The sequence below is a fragment of the Odontesthes bonariensis genome, chromosome 1 (assembly GCF_027942865.1).
Source record: "Odontesthes bonariensis isolate fOdoBon6 chromosome 1, fOdoBon6.hap1, whole genome shotgun sequence".
Classification (NCBI taxonomy): domain Eukaryota; kingdom Metazoa; phylum Chordata; class Actinopteri; order Atheriniformes; family Atherinopsidae; genus Odontesthes; species Odontesthes bonariensis.
The window spans coordinates 1893661-1908776 of NC_134506.1; the positions used below are offsets into that span (position 1 = coordinate 1893661).

At 40.5% G+C, this 15116-nt stretch overlaps 1 long non-coding RNA gene and 1 pseudogene across 1 annotated transcript; one reads left to right on the top strand and one right to left on the bottom strand.

Moving 5' to 3' along the window:
- Positions 1 to 15116, top strand: part of LOC142382986 (uncharacterized) — a 95263-nt pseudogene that overhangs the window by 72295 nt on the left and 7852 nt on the right.
- LOC142376704 (uncharacterized) lies at positions 6805 to 7946 on the bottom strand. Its single transcript, XR_012769470.1, has 2 exons — positions 7682 to 7946; positions 6805 to 7552 (listed from the first exon to the last, which is right to left on the bottom strand). It is a non-coding gene; the product is annotated as an uncharacterized LOC142376704 (long non-coding RNA).

The window sequence follows — 15116 nt, forward strand, 5'->3', positions numbered from 1 at the left end:
GTGGCTGTTAAAGTTCAGGTCTGTCCAATATTACCCCCAGATTTCTAACCTGATTATTAGGTTTTAGAGAGAGAGTCTCAAGGTGACTGATAACACTTTCTCTTTGTTTCTGTGGGCCACAGACAATGATTTCAGTTTTGTCTGAGTTTAGCTGGAGGAAACTGTTTTGCATCCACACACTGATGTGTTCGATGCGGTGACACAGTGTATCTACAGGCCCGTGTTCTCCTGCTGTCAGTGACACGTAGATCTGAGTGTCATCTGCATAGTTGTGGTAGGACACATTATAGCTACGTATTAGCTGGCCTAATGGATGTACAGATTGATGCGAATTGTGGTAACAAACTGCTCAGCACAGACTTTAGGAATCTAGTGGGCAACTCATCAAGGCAGCACGTTGATGAACTCAGACTGCAGATGATCTCTTCGACTGTTATGTCAGTAACAGGTGTGAAATGTGTCAGCTCTAGGTGTCTAGCTGGCTGCAGAGTAGTTATTTGTGTTGTGGAAATAATTACATTTTTAATGCCTTGAACTTTGTCATTAAAGAATATTGCAAACTCATTACACTTGGATGTAGAAATGAGTTCTAAAGGCAGTGAAACTGGAGGGTTTGTTAATCTATTTACTGTAGCAAACAGGACACGAGAGTTGTTGCTGCAGTTTTTGATGATTTCAGAAAAATAACTCTCCCTCGTTCAACGCAAAGTCTGGTTGAACACACACAGCTTTTCTTTGTAAGTCTCATAATGAACCTGGAGCTTTGACTCGGCTCTCCGGCACTCCCTTTTCTGTGCCCTGACCAACTCTTCTTTCCTCTATGGCGCCCTTTGCCTACTTTTAACCATTCTAACCTTGACAGGAGCAATGGTATCCAAAACATTTAAGAGACTTGATGTGTAAGAGTTCAACAGATCATCAACATCAGAACACGGGGTGTATAGACTGCATTGCTGCCTAAGTTTTGTTTCCTGCGCTCGTGGCCGGAGTAGGAGCCAGGTGGGTTTGGCCACGGCGAGCCAGGTAGAGGCACAGGTGATATATGTTAGTGGGTGATTTAGGTCAGCATTGAGAATCCGCTTCACGGAGAAATCTTTTCGATCGTGAGTCGTGACTCGTGAGAAAATGAAATGTTTATTTTGAGTTAAATGAAACCTTGAGTCCTTGGAATAAACAAGCATAAAGATGAGGGCATGCAGTGATTGATGTTTTTCGTGGACACGCATCGAAACCCTACTGAGCCCCCCCAGATAAGTACCACTTAATTTTTGATTGTGGAAAGTGCTACTACAATAAATCGAAAAGATTTGAGTGAGAATTAACTGCTGCCGAGGAGTATTTTGGACGCTCATGTGTGGAAGCCGTGATCGCCGCTTCCGCGTATGAATGAATGGATCAAAGGATGTTGTAAAGACACAAAGTAACAACTTCAGAAAAGCGAGGATGATAAATTGTTTCAAGACATTGGTGCAAGGAGAACGAAACTAAGGCTGCTCACCTTAAAATTAAATCAGATTGATGATCTTTTGGGAAAGGATGCGAATTATGAAGTAATACAAATAAAGATGACGGATTTCAATGTTGTGTTGGAGGCGTTCAAAGAGCTCAACAGTTCTGTGGTAAAACGTTTGCGCATGGATGAATTGAGCGCTGACCAGGAGGAATGGTATCAGCCAAAGCTTCAGAAATTTGAGGAGTTCATTCAAACCATGGATATGTGGTGCGAAGAGGCTATAGCAAAACATCGCAGCGACAAGGCTGCCACTGAACAGGACGAGGTGTCCCCGTTGGACTATGGTGTAAGCAGTGGGCCAAAAAGATTTGTCCATCTGTGCAAGTAATCCGTGCATATTTGGGAAATGTGTGCGTCTTTGGTTGTAGTTGAGCATAAAACAAAAATATTTGTGATCTCTAAAAATGAGTCCATCTGTGTTTTTACTGGGTTGTGTTGTAATATTTGTCAGAATACAAATTGAAAAGTTACGAGTTGGAAAGTTACGAATGCAAAAGTTACACATTCAAAAGTTACGAATACGAATTTCTCAAGTGCAAGGAAAAGGGACACATATACGTCATCGCTGACGTCATCACGCCACAGGCATCACCCAGAGCTATAGAGTTACAGAGTTGCGACACGCTTTGAAGTCGCCGCTTGGGCTGTCACGTGGTTCATGTGAGCCTCCGGAGTTCCAAACATCACAGCGCTGTCAGTCAGTTTGACCGGGTCTTAGCGGGATGGAGCACAAAAACGATAACTTTAACATTTACGACGCAATTTTCGGTAAATATTGACCCATAATCTGCATTGATCACTTCACCGACGATGTATTTTATCAAGGTTTTTCTTTTTTGGAGCGTAGAGACATCACCATTTTAAATCATAGAGGGTACCCCTGCATGCTAGCAGGGGGCAACCTCGTCCTACTTTATTCAATATAAACACAAGAAACTTGTGCTAAAGAAATACTGAATCATGCCAGCTCAACAGAGCCTGATGTTACTGTCTGTTCCCAGGATCTACTCCTGTTGTCCCAAACACTCCATCTGTAGAAGATGTCATTCAGTCTGTCCTCTCTGGTGTCAGATGGACAATGCCCCCCCCCCCCGCGACCCGACCGACGGATTCAGCGGGTATAATGGATGGATTAAAATAGGAATTTAACTTTTTTCTGGTTAAAACCATATTAATGACAAAATAAATGTGTCAGTTGTGAAAAAAATAAACAAAACAGATTTAAACCAAACATTTTATTATAAAATGTCATCATGGAAAATGTCAAACAAGCCTTAATAAAGAAGTTATTTTATTGCTATTTATACTGTTGGGTAGATTAATCTGCAGTAATTAAATATTGCAACGACCCAGAATGAAGGTACTGTATAAGCACACGGACTGGCTTGTTTCCTCCTCTCCCTGTCAATCACTGGACCGCAGGTCATGTCACTCAGGTGTGGGCTGGTGATTGGGGGAGAAGAGTGGGGGTGGGCCAGTCTGTGTGCAGGTTTGGTGTTCTCCTGGGGTTGGTTGCGGCGCAGGACAGAGCGAGTCGCCAGTGTTCGGCAATTGTACTGCTTGTACTTACTGTAACACTAACGTAATAAAGAGCCGTTCGGCAACCGCCAGTCTCAGAGCCTCCGTGAGGTCATTACAATATATTTGATCAAATTTAAGCGTTTGGGCATTGTATAAATCGGCTGAAGCCCTAATGAGGGTTGATCCATGGCAGCATGACAGCAGCGAGCACCACATCTGCTGACCTCCCTGACAACAACAACAGAGAAATTCATGAATTCATTATCACAGCTGCAAAGTCATGCTGAAAAACACTTACTTAATTAAAGACCAGTCAGCTAATGCCTCACTATGCCAAAAATGTTGTAATTTAATCAATTTACTGGAGAAAATACGTCTGAAATACCAAAAATGTATTAAATGTATTTTGGTGATGTTTTAAAACCTAACAATCAAAACAACTTTACATTATGTCACCTGACAATAAAAAGTTAACGGACTTTAGTGAAATGATCACGTTAATTACCTCACGTTAGCCTCCGTTACAGAGCTTTAAGCTAGGTCCCTAAATCCATTCCATTTTTAACATCAACATCGACATTTCATGCTAACCAAATGTAAAAATAACGATGTCTAAGAGTATACTTCTGATAGATAATGCTTAAAAATGTAAAAAACTTACCAGTAATTGTTCTTGACGAGTAATTGGGTTAACGGAGCTGACAGCGCTGACTGACAGCGCTGTGATGTTTGGAACTCCGGAGGCTCACATGAACCACGTGACAGCCCAAGCGGCGACTTCAAAGCGTGTCGCAACTCTGTAACTCTATAGCTCTGGGTGATGCCTGTGGCGTGATGACGTCAGCGATGACGTATATGTGTCCCTTTTCCTTGCACTTGAGAAATTCGTATTCGTAACTTTTGAATGTGTAACTTTTGCATTCGTAACTTTCCAACTCGTAACTTTTCAATTTGTATTCTGACAAATATTACAACACAACCCAGTAAAAACACAGATGGACTCATTTTTAGAGATCACAAATATTTTTGTTTTATGCTCAACTACAACCAAAGACGCACACATTTCCCAAATATGCACGGATTACTTGCACAGATGGACAAATCTTTTTGGCCCATTGCTCACACCATATTTGGACAGTGTGTCCAACGTGTCAAAGCCGACCTCAGCAGTGTCGGCCAGTGCGCGCTCGGGCCGGGCGCGCTCCAGCGCGTCATCAGCAGCCTCAGCTCGCATCAAGGAGGAAACGCGCAGAGCAGCCTTGGAGGCACAGGTATGGAAGCAAATCGTAATCAAAATTCAAATTCAAATGCATTATCAGAAATGCTTTTTCATTTTAAGAATGTGGCTGCATTATTTGACTCATAAATAAAATTACTAATCAATCATCCTATTGCATTTCAATTTTCTTCTTCAAGACTGCACATTCTATGCCATAATCAAAAAGAAAACAAAGCGGACATTGCTTTTTCGTTTTCGTGGTCTGCATGCAAAATACTGCATGCCCACAATTCGATAACGAAAAAGCAATCTGAGCGGCGCAGGAGAGTGACGTCACGCCTGCTGACCGTGCTACCCATCATGTAGGCTACGGTAGGGGGCGGTGTGCACATTTGCTGTACAGTTAGCTGCCCAGGTGGAGTCAAACAATATATCCGATTCTGATGCCCGTGACCGGGTTGAACGGGTCACAGAGAGCTTGGCTGCATACTCTGCCGTCACAGATTCAGAGGTTAGTGCAGCAAGGGCTTGCGCGCCGAGGCCGCGGCCACGACCGGCCACGACTTTCTGGCCGCGGCCATTACTGAGGGAGCAGCCATTAATGAGGCTGAGACAGACGTTGCAAACAGGAGTCGGGGGATTACCTTTCACAGGTAGGATTCAACATTATTATTGGTTGTATTTTGTCAATAGAATATTATTGTACTGTATTTGTGTCTGCCGGCGAAATCGTAGCCAGCAAACGTTAAACTAGGACATGTTTATAGCCGGTGTTATGCCGAGAAGTGCACCCCCTGCTGGTCGTACTTTAAGGAGAGTCTGTGATGGAATGATATGATATAACTACATCATAATTTGTTTACCTAATTGAAGTAACGGATGCAAATCTCAATAAGTCCAAATTTGTATATAAAATTAAAATAACCAAATTTCATAGTTTCAGGTTCATTTTTATATCATTTCATCTGGGCTATAATGAGTTGAGATTGTTAATAGAAAATGTATCCAACCGTCTTTCGTGTTGACTACAAAAGTGTTAGTCACGGCCCTTACTTTTGAATATATGTCCAATAATATAAAAATAGTTAGGAATAGGAATACTCTAAACTCTACAATTGTCGGATTATCATAATTGTACACGTATTATTAATTTACATGAAGAGATGTGAAAAAAAGATGCACGAATGAAACACCATTGTCAGCTCAATATTATTTTTTTTGGATAAATGTAATAATCCACACCTGAAACGGTTTACGCGCGCTCCGTGAATGGGAATGCACTTCTCGGCATAACACCTCTGTTCACACGGCTATTAGGCCAACGGAGACTTCATAAATCATATATTCCATAACACAGGCTTAGATTACAACTAACACAAGAATGCTACTTTTGAAATAATGCAAATATTACTGTTATAACATTGACCATCAGATTTTACTCAGGTTTATTAATGACGTTTATTATGCCTGTATTATTCACATGTAATTCTTTCATCCTAACAAAAGTATTTACCTCATGTCTCATACCCACCCCTCAGATTGTCCGACCGAGAGTTGGTGTTATTCCCTCCATCTTGGGCTTACAGCTTCACCTAATAAGAGTAGGTGTGTCATCATAAGGCTATTAGCATTCATAAATTGAAATATTATCAATAACAGGGCGGGGTGAAATACTCATCCCTGTGTGTGTGTGTTTTTATATATTTTAATATTATGCTTCTTCATTTTAGCCAGAAAAGGGCAGGACTACATGTTCTTCCAGAAAAGATGAAGAGAGCCTGTCTGTGGCCACTCAGGATGACAGCAAGGGCTCGTGCATTTTCTGGCAGGGGGGGTGGGGGGGGGGGGGGGGGGACACTAGGGCCAGAACACCACCTACAGGTACCATACATTAACAGCAGAATGACAGTGTGTGATAGACTGGTCAGTAGGCTATATTTATAAGACACCGATGCCCGTTGTCAGCTGCCGCTGTTTTGGCAGCTCGAGCCTTGTCGTAATTTTGTACTTTGGAACGGATGGAATGAGAATCCAGCTTTGTTATATACATATGTATGTGTATATATATATTTCTAGTGTAAGGTAGAGGATGTTTGTTTTGTATGTGTATTTATTTGACGATTGCCTATGGTGCCCTACGAATGAATGAGTACGTATGTATACACACTGCTTGAAGATCATTCAAGCTGTTGACCTAACGAATTTTCCAATCATGTACTACAAGCTTTGTATCATTGAAGAGGAATAAAGACACTATACAGCTGTTATGATTTTTATGTAACATCTTTATCAAATCTGTAATAAAATATTTCACAAGGCCAAAACAATGTAAGAAAATATCTTTGATTTTTGCTTTTTTGGCTTCACAGCATAACTTTGTTATGACCATAGCATCAAGGTTCAAGGTGCAATGTTTTTTAAATTGCCAATTGTGCATGAACCGCAGTCAAGACACATGCACTACTTGTTCAGGGATCTCTCTGAGTTAGTCTAGAAAAATAGAACTACTATAATAAAATATAAAGAATATAAAAAACACTGTACAAGAAGGTAGTTGTATATACACAAGTTTTAATATTTTGAATGGTATCAACCTAAAGCAAAACAAAATGAGCTAAAAGCCCTGAAAGAGGAGTGTTTTGCAGAGCTTGTTTTTGTCTCATGCTCCCTTTTATGCAGGTCAAGAGAGGTCAGTTTGCCAATGTGGTGGAGCCTTATTTTCAGAAACACAGACACAAACAATGACAACAAGTTGGAATAATGGTTGTTGATGCCAAACTTTGTCTCCTCAATGTGTTCCCCAAGCTGAAAAACATCCTCCGTTCTCCTCCCGGATGATGTACGTGACTGTCGCCGTCTTTACAGCTTTGCTGAAGCTTGGCGAATCACCCACTCTGCAGCTCTCAGCACCTTCACTGTGCCACATGATGGAATCACTAGTACACCGTTGTTTTTCAGGACTAGAAAGTGGTAGCTATCATGAAATGATGAAGGTACAGCATCTCTGACCAAGCTTGCATGGCACACACCACAGGACAGCTTTTGCAGAATCTGGAGGACTACAAACCCTGCGATGTAGTACAAAGCATTGTCCACAACATCCACCAGTATAAATATTGAGAAGTAGCTATTTAACATATTTAGAACGGTAATTTTGATATGATGTTTAAAAAAGAAATACTCAAATCATTAGGCTGAGTTAATGAGTTTGAGGTTGAAGCTTCTGGGTCATCCTGAGTGGCCACAGACAGGCTCTCTTCAGCTTTTCTGGAAGAACATGTAGTCCTGCCCTTTTCTGGCTAAAATGAAGAAGCATAATATTAAAATATATAAAAATACACACACACAGGGATAAGTATTTCACCCCGCCCTGTTATTGATAATATTTCAATTTATGAATGCTAATAGCCTTATGATGATACACCTACTCTTATTAGGTGAACCTGTAAGCCCAAGATGGAGGGAATAACACCAACTCTCGGTCGGACAATCTGAGGGGTGGGTATGAGACATGAGGTAAATACTTTTGTTAGGATGAAAGAATTACATGTGAATAATACAGGCATAATAAACGTCATTAATAAACCTGAGTAAAATCTGATGGTCAATGTTATAACAGTAATATTTGCATTATTTCAAAAGTAGCATTCTTGTGTTAGTTGTAATCTAAGCCTGTGTTATGGAATATATGATTTATGAAGTCTCCGTTGGCCTAATAGCCGTGTGAACAGAGGTGTTATGCCGAGAAGTGCATTCCCATTCACGGAGCGCGTGTAAACCGTTTCAGGTGTGGATCATTACATTTATCCAAAAAAAATAATATTGAGCTGACAATGGTGTTTCATTCGTGCATCTTTTTTTCACATCTCTTCATGTAAATTAATAATACGTGTACAATTATGATAATCCGACAATTGTAGAGTTTAGAGTATTCCTATTCCTAACTATTTTTATATTATTGGACATATATTCAAAAGTAAGGGCCGTGACTAATACTTTTGTAGTCAACACGATAGACGGTTGGATACATTTTCCATTAACAATCTCAACTCATTATAGCCCAGATGAAATGATATAAAAATGAACCTGAAACTATGAAATTTTGTTATTTTAATTTTATATACAAATTTGGACTTATTGAGATTTGCATCCGTTAATTCAATTAGGTAAACAAATTATGATGTAGTTATATCATATCATTCCATCACAGACTCTACGACCAGCAGGAGGTGCACTTCTCGGCATAACACCGGCTATAAACATATCCTAGTTTAACGTTTGCTGGCTACGATTTCGCCGGCAGACACAAATACAGTACAATAATATTCTATTGACAAAATACAACCAATAATAATGTTGAATCCTACCTGTGAAAGGTAATCCCCCGACTCCTGTTTGCAACGTCTGTCTCAGCCTCATTAATGGCTGCTCCCTCAGTAATGGCCGCGGCCAGAAAGTCGTGGCCGGTCGTGGCCGCGGCCTCGGCGCGCAAGCCCTTGCTGCACTAACCTCTGAATCTGTGACGGCAGAGTATGCAGCCAAGCTCTCTGTGACCCGTTCAACCCGGTCACGGGCATCAGAATCGGATATATTGTTTGACTCCACCTGGGCAGCTAACTGTACAGCAAATGTGCACACCGCCCCCTACCGTAGCCTACATGATGGGTAGCACGGTCAGCAGGCGTGACGTCACTCTCCTGCGCCGCTCAGATTGCTTTTTCGTTATCGAATTGTGGGCATGCAGTATTTTGCATGCAGACCACGAAAACGAAAAAGCAATGTCCGCTTTGTTTTCTTTTTGATTATGGCATAGAATGTGCAGTCTTGAAGAAGAAAATTGAAATGCAATAGGATGATTGATTAGTAATTTTATTTATGAGTCAAATAATGCAGCCACATTCTTAAAATGAAAAAGCATTTCTGATAATGCATTTGAATTTTCAACTTTTACATTTCAAATTGAATTTTGGTATCTATTTGCTGAGGCATATTTTGAAAATTAAATTTCAAATGTCGTTGTCCTTTTCATTTGAATTAAGTGAAAGAATGAGCAGTCTTGAAGAAGAAAATTGAAATGCAAATAGGATGATTGATTAGTAATTTTATTTATGAGTCAAATAATGCAGCCACATTCTTAAAATGAAAAAGCATTTCTGATAATGCATTCGAATTTGAATTTTGATTACGATTTGCTTCCATAGCACAGGCAGCCGCACTGAAGAAAAAGTAAGCCTTGGCTCTGAAGGAAACAAAGCTCGCAGCTGAGAAGGAGGAGCTAGAAATTCAAACTGCACTGGCGGTGTCTAAAGCAAAAATCAAAGTGTATGAAGAGCATGGTGTTTCTGAACCTGTTGATGGCATGACTGAATATTTTGATGAAGCAGTTGTTTCACGTGTTCAAAAGAGTGTTGATGTGCAAAATGTAATAATCCCCTCACAACCCCCCGCTCCAGTCCTGTCATTAGGAGCCAGACCCAAAGCAAGAAAGCCACATGAAACGATCCCAACACATGCGCCCACTGGTCATCAACGGATAACAAACCCAGACAATGAATTGTGTGATGTTATGAGAAGACAAACAGATATAACAGAAATGCTCGTTAAACAGCAACAATCAACTCGCTTACCTCACCGTGATGTGCCCGTGTTTAGTGGTGACCCGCTTGATTTTAGATCCTTTTTGAAAGCTTTTGAACATGTTGTTGATTCAAAAACTGACAACAATGCAGACAAGCTCTTCTTCTTAGAGCAGTTTACAAGAGGTGAGCCGCACGATCTGGTGAAAAGTTGCCAGCATATGAGCGCTGGCTGGGGCTATGGAGTATGGAGAGAGATTAGTCTCAAAACCGCTGACAAATGTGTAACTCACAATCCACCAGTTCCACATACATCACAAATACGTTTCATTATTTACAAATGAATATATTTCATTTTGTGTCTCACAGTCTGCGTTTTATACAAATACTGTTAAACTCATTAATACTCATTTTGGTTTTTATATATACATCATGATTTGGATGTGAAAGTGAACGCATTTGTTTCAAATTTTGTTGCATATATTTGTAAAATCAAAGTTACAACATTAGAATGTATTTATAAATTGGTGCATCTGCATTTGTGGATTAAGTCACAAGCCTGTTTTCTGTGCCGTATTTTTGTTCATTTTCTCTCGTTTTTTTTTGGATTTTGAGACTTTCCTTTCGCCTTTCTGCACCTGATCCACACACAAATGCAGCAGCCCATTCACAAATGTGCCAAGCAAGTGAACGAGCTGCCGCTAGGGGGCGCTGTTGCTAAGTTTCACTGTGGTTGTGGATGGCGGTGCTCCTAGCTTCCAGATAACAGCCCTGCTGCCAGCAACAACAACCAGGCATCGCTCCAGGAGAGCGGCATGGTGGGTCAACCGGCGTCATCTTCTAATGGAAATTCGTCTACAGTGAGTAAAAATATAAGGATCTGTGGTCATTAAAGTTGTGCAATAAACCACAGATTTGACAGTGAAAATTGTATAATATTTCAGTGAGTCTAATTGTTAGCTAACCCCATCGTTTAGCTAGCTAGTCATCACAGTGAAGACTACGACACTGAAGTTGGCATCCGATTCACCAGCCTCCGATTCGCGGGGTGGGCATAAAGGGCCATTTCACTGCATTTTTTGCATTTTGATCGACCAAAACAAGGTCCTGTATGGAAACTACAGTAGTTACACTGCTCAAATCTGGATGGAATTATTCTAAAGAGGCTGTAGATTCATTAAAACCTTGTTTGGGATTTGTGAAAATACAGAACAGGGCCATTTGACTGCATTTTTGGTATTCTGATCACCCTGAACTGGGTCCTGTATGGAAACTACATTACTTGGACTGCTCAAATCTGGATAGAATTATTCTGAAGAGGGTACAGAGTCTTTAAAACACATTTTATTATTCGTGAAAACTTTATTTGGTCATTGAAAATTCAAAAAGTTCCTCTGAGCTTTCTTTCTTCTTTTCATTTGGACCATCCAAAACCAGAACCTGTATGAAAAATAATTAAATATGGGTTTAATCATTGATCACATGATATAAATGATATCAAACACACTTTAGAATTTGTGAAACCTTTCTTTGGACCAAAATTCACAGAAGTCCTCGCCTCTCCATGTTCATTTTAATTTCCATGAGGATCTCCTGTCTTTCACCACATAGGAAAAAGAAAAAGTTCATGCATTTTACGTCACTAACTACTTACAAGAGTCTTTTTCACTTGTTGACTTTATTCTCATGTTCTTTTATCTAGAAACAATGACTTCTCTCACCTTTCTTCCATCTGCCCGTGGTCAACCTCTGCCACCGATTCAATCACTTCCAGAGCCTTTATTGTTGCCTGCATCAGACATCCCATAGTCCAACCATTAATATGCCCTATTCTGTATTGGATGCTTTGATGAAATCTGCATCACAAATTTATTGCTGTCATCTCATTAATCTTTCCACTAACATGTGCTATCATTTCAGACCCTGCTTGTCTTCTCCTGCTCCCATCATGGTCATCTTACCTCCCATCTGAGTGCAGACAGGACCTTCTTCATCCCTTTATTAACACGATCTTAGATACTGTACCACAACTTCCTAATTATATCGTCTATCAAACCCATAGTATTTTGCCATCATGTGTTATGTGCACTGATGAATTGGATATTAAACATTACATTTAGCTGTTAGAGTTAAAGGCATGGTTGGTAATCCTGTTCAGAAACACATTTTGTAATACTGGGTGAAATGGTCCGTCTGTCCTGAGAGAAATCTATACAAGATGTATTTAGAAAAAGGGACGAAAATAATCAGACCTCTGTGGCAGCTGCAGGACTGAGAAAAAGCTGACCAATCCGAGATCAGCGGGACGCTGATCTCGGATTGGAGCGCCTACAAAAACCAATCAGATGCCTCTGCTTTCTGCCTACGCCCCCCTCTGTCGGCTCCCTGCTCCGTGTGCGCATGCGGTTCTACCGGCTTTGGATGAAGCACTGACGGAATGGGGAGGGGGGGGTGGAGCTTAGAGGAGGGGACACTTTCGAATCTTGCTAGCTCTCTTGCTAGCTCTCTAGGATTACCTACCATAGCTTTAACCCTATACCAGACAAGACAATTTGTGAATGTAAGGTTGAAATACATTTACTTAATCAAGATTGTCTTTCTGGAATGTTGAAGATGTCTTTTGGGTTAAACTATTTCTTCATATCTTCAAGTGGTTGCCAGTGAGAAATAAACTTCTTGTTAAGTTGTTGTAATATAGATAGTACAGTGTGTAGTTTGGTCAGTTAAAAATGTGTAGTGTTGTCGTGGCTCCAGAGTAGAGTAAAATAAATTACAACGGGAAAATGGGCTACTGTAATGAAGGTAATCTTCATTCTGACTTTTGGTCTTTGAGGTCACATGAGAAGTATTTTTAATAATGTGGCACAAATAAATTGTCAAATGTTTTATTGAATGTGTATATTAACAACAAGTGGGTGTGCAGGTCCTGTGTTGCCCTCAGCGGGGAGTGAGGGGGGACCAGGCCTGTAAAGGGAAACATGCAGTCAGTTAGTAGCCTGAAATGCTCTGTGATAAGGATACATGTAGCTCAAGGATGTGATAATCTGTGAGGTGACTATGCTGTTTGGAATTGTGAATTCTGAAATTTGAGTGTAAAGTCATTCACCTATGTCTCCTCTCCAGGGTGCTCAGTCAAAAGAGTCCCTACATTCAGTCTGCAGCATTTGAAGGTTCCGGGTCATACCATGTGCTGATGGTGTAGGGGGGAGTGCACCAGAATCAGTTAGGGGAAGTCTTTGGTAGATTTGGTACTTTTGTTTAGACATGCTAGGAATTGATTGATTTTATAATAGAGGGTAAATGTATTTTAAGGTTTTTGTGTGTTGTTGTTATGGGGATGTGTAATGGGAGGAGCAGGAATCCTCCAGGGGTTTGGTTGGTGGAGCCAGAGTAGGATATAAGGCTGCCAGTTGTACCAGTGAGAGAGTTGGTCCTGTTGCTACTAATGCTGCTAGGACCACAGTATGTGTCCATGTTAAAGTGTATGATTGATGTAAATGTTGGTGAATAAAACACCCGGTTGGTTCATCACTACCTCTGCCTCAAGCCTCCTACCTTGCGTATCCAGCTGCTACATGGCCATCCGAACAGATACACATGTCCATGTACAGTATTCTAAATCATGTAAGCACAACCTAATGATTACTTTTGGTCTTAACCACCCATTATTTTGCATTAAATACGTCAAATAAAATACATTTTTATTTTCTTGACGTGTCTTGTAAAATGGCAACTGGAAACAAACTTTAGCCAAATAGACAGATTTTAATCTCATTATTACAATGGCAGGTTATCACATTCACAAACAGGCTAAAGGACTGCAAGGCAAAGACAATGTTGAACAGTTGTTTTACAGACATCTAAGATAGTGTTAATAAAGGGATGAAGGAGGTCCTGTCTGCACTCAGATGGGAGGTAAGATGACCATGATGGGAGCAGGAGAAGACAAGCAGGGTCTGAAATGATAGCACATGTTAGTGGAAAGATTAATGAGATGACAGCAATAAATTTGTGATGCAGATTTCATCAAAGCATCCAATACAGAATAGGGCATATTAATGGTTGGACTATGGGATGTCTGATGCAGGCAACAATAAAGGCTCTGGAAGTGATTGAATCGGTGGCAGAGGTTGACCACGGGCAGATGGAAGAAAGGTGAGAGAAGTCATTGTTTCTAGATAAAAGAACATGAGAATAAAGTCAACAAGTGAAAAAGACTCTTGTAAGTAGTTAGTGACGTAAAATGCATGAACTTTTTCTTTTTCCTATGTGGTGAAAGACAGGAGATCCTCATGGAAATTAAAATGAACATGGAGAGGCGAGGACTTCTGTGAATTTTGGTCCAAAGAAAGGTTTCACAAATTCTAAAGTGTGTTTGATATCATTTATATCATGTGATCAATGATTAAACCCATATTTAATTATTTTTCATACAGGTTCTGGTTTTGGATGGTCCAAATGAAAAGAAGAAAGAAAGCTCAGAGGAACTTTTTGAATTTTCAATGACCAAATAAAGTTTTCACGAATAATAAAATGTGTTTTAAAGACTCTGTACCCTCTTCAGAATAATTCTATCCAGATTTGAGCAGTCCAAGTAATGTAGTTTCCATACAGGACCCAGTTCAGGGTGATCAGAATACCAAAAATGCAGTCAAATGGCCCTGTTCTGTATTTTCACAAATCCCAAACAAGGTTTTAATGAATCTACAGCCTCTTTAGAATAATTCCATCCAGATTTGAGCAGTGTAACTACTGTAGTTTCCATACAGGACCTTGTTTTGGTCGATCAAAATGCGAAAAATGCAGTGAAATGGCCCTTTATGCCCACCCCGCGAATCGGAGGCTGGTGAATCGGATGCCAACTTCAGTGTCATAGTCTTCACTGTGATGACTAGCTAGCTAAACGATGGGGTTAGCTAACAATTAGACTCACTGAAATATTATACAATTTTCACTGTCAAATCTGTGGTTTATTGCACAACTTTAATGACCACAGATCCTTATATTTTTACTCACTGTAGACGAATTTCCATTAGAAGATGACGCCGGTTGACCCACCGTGCCGCTCTCCTGGAGCGATGCCTGGTTGTTGCTGGCAGCAGGGCTGTTATCTGGAAGCTAGGAGCACCGCCATCCACAACCACAGTGAAACTTAGCAACAGCGGCCCCTAGCGGCAGCTCGTTCACTTGCTTGGCACATTTGTGAATGGGCTGCTGCATTTGTGTGTGGATCAGGTGCAGAAAGGCGAAAGGAAAGTCTCAAAATCCAAAAAAAACCGAGAGAAAA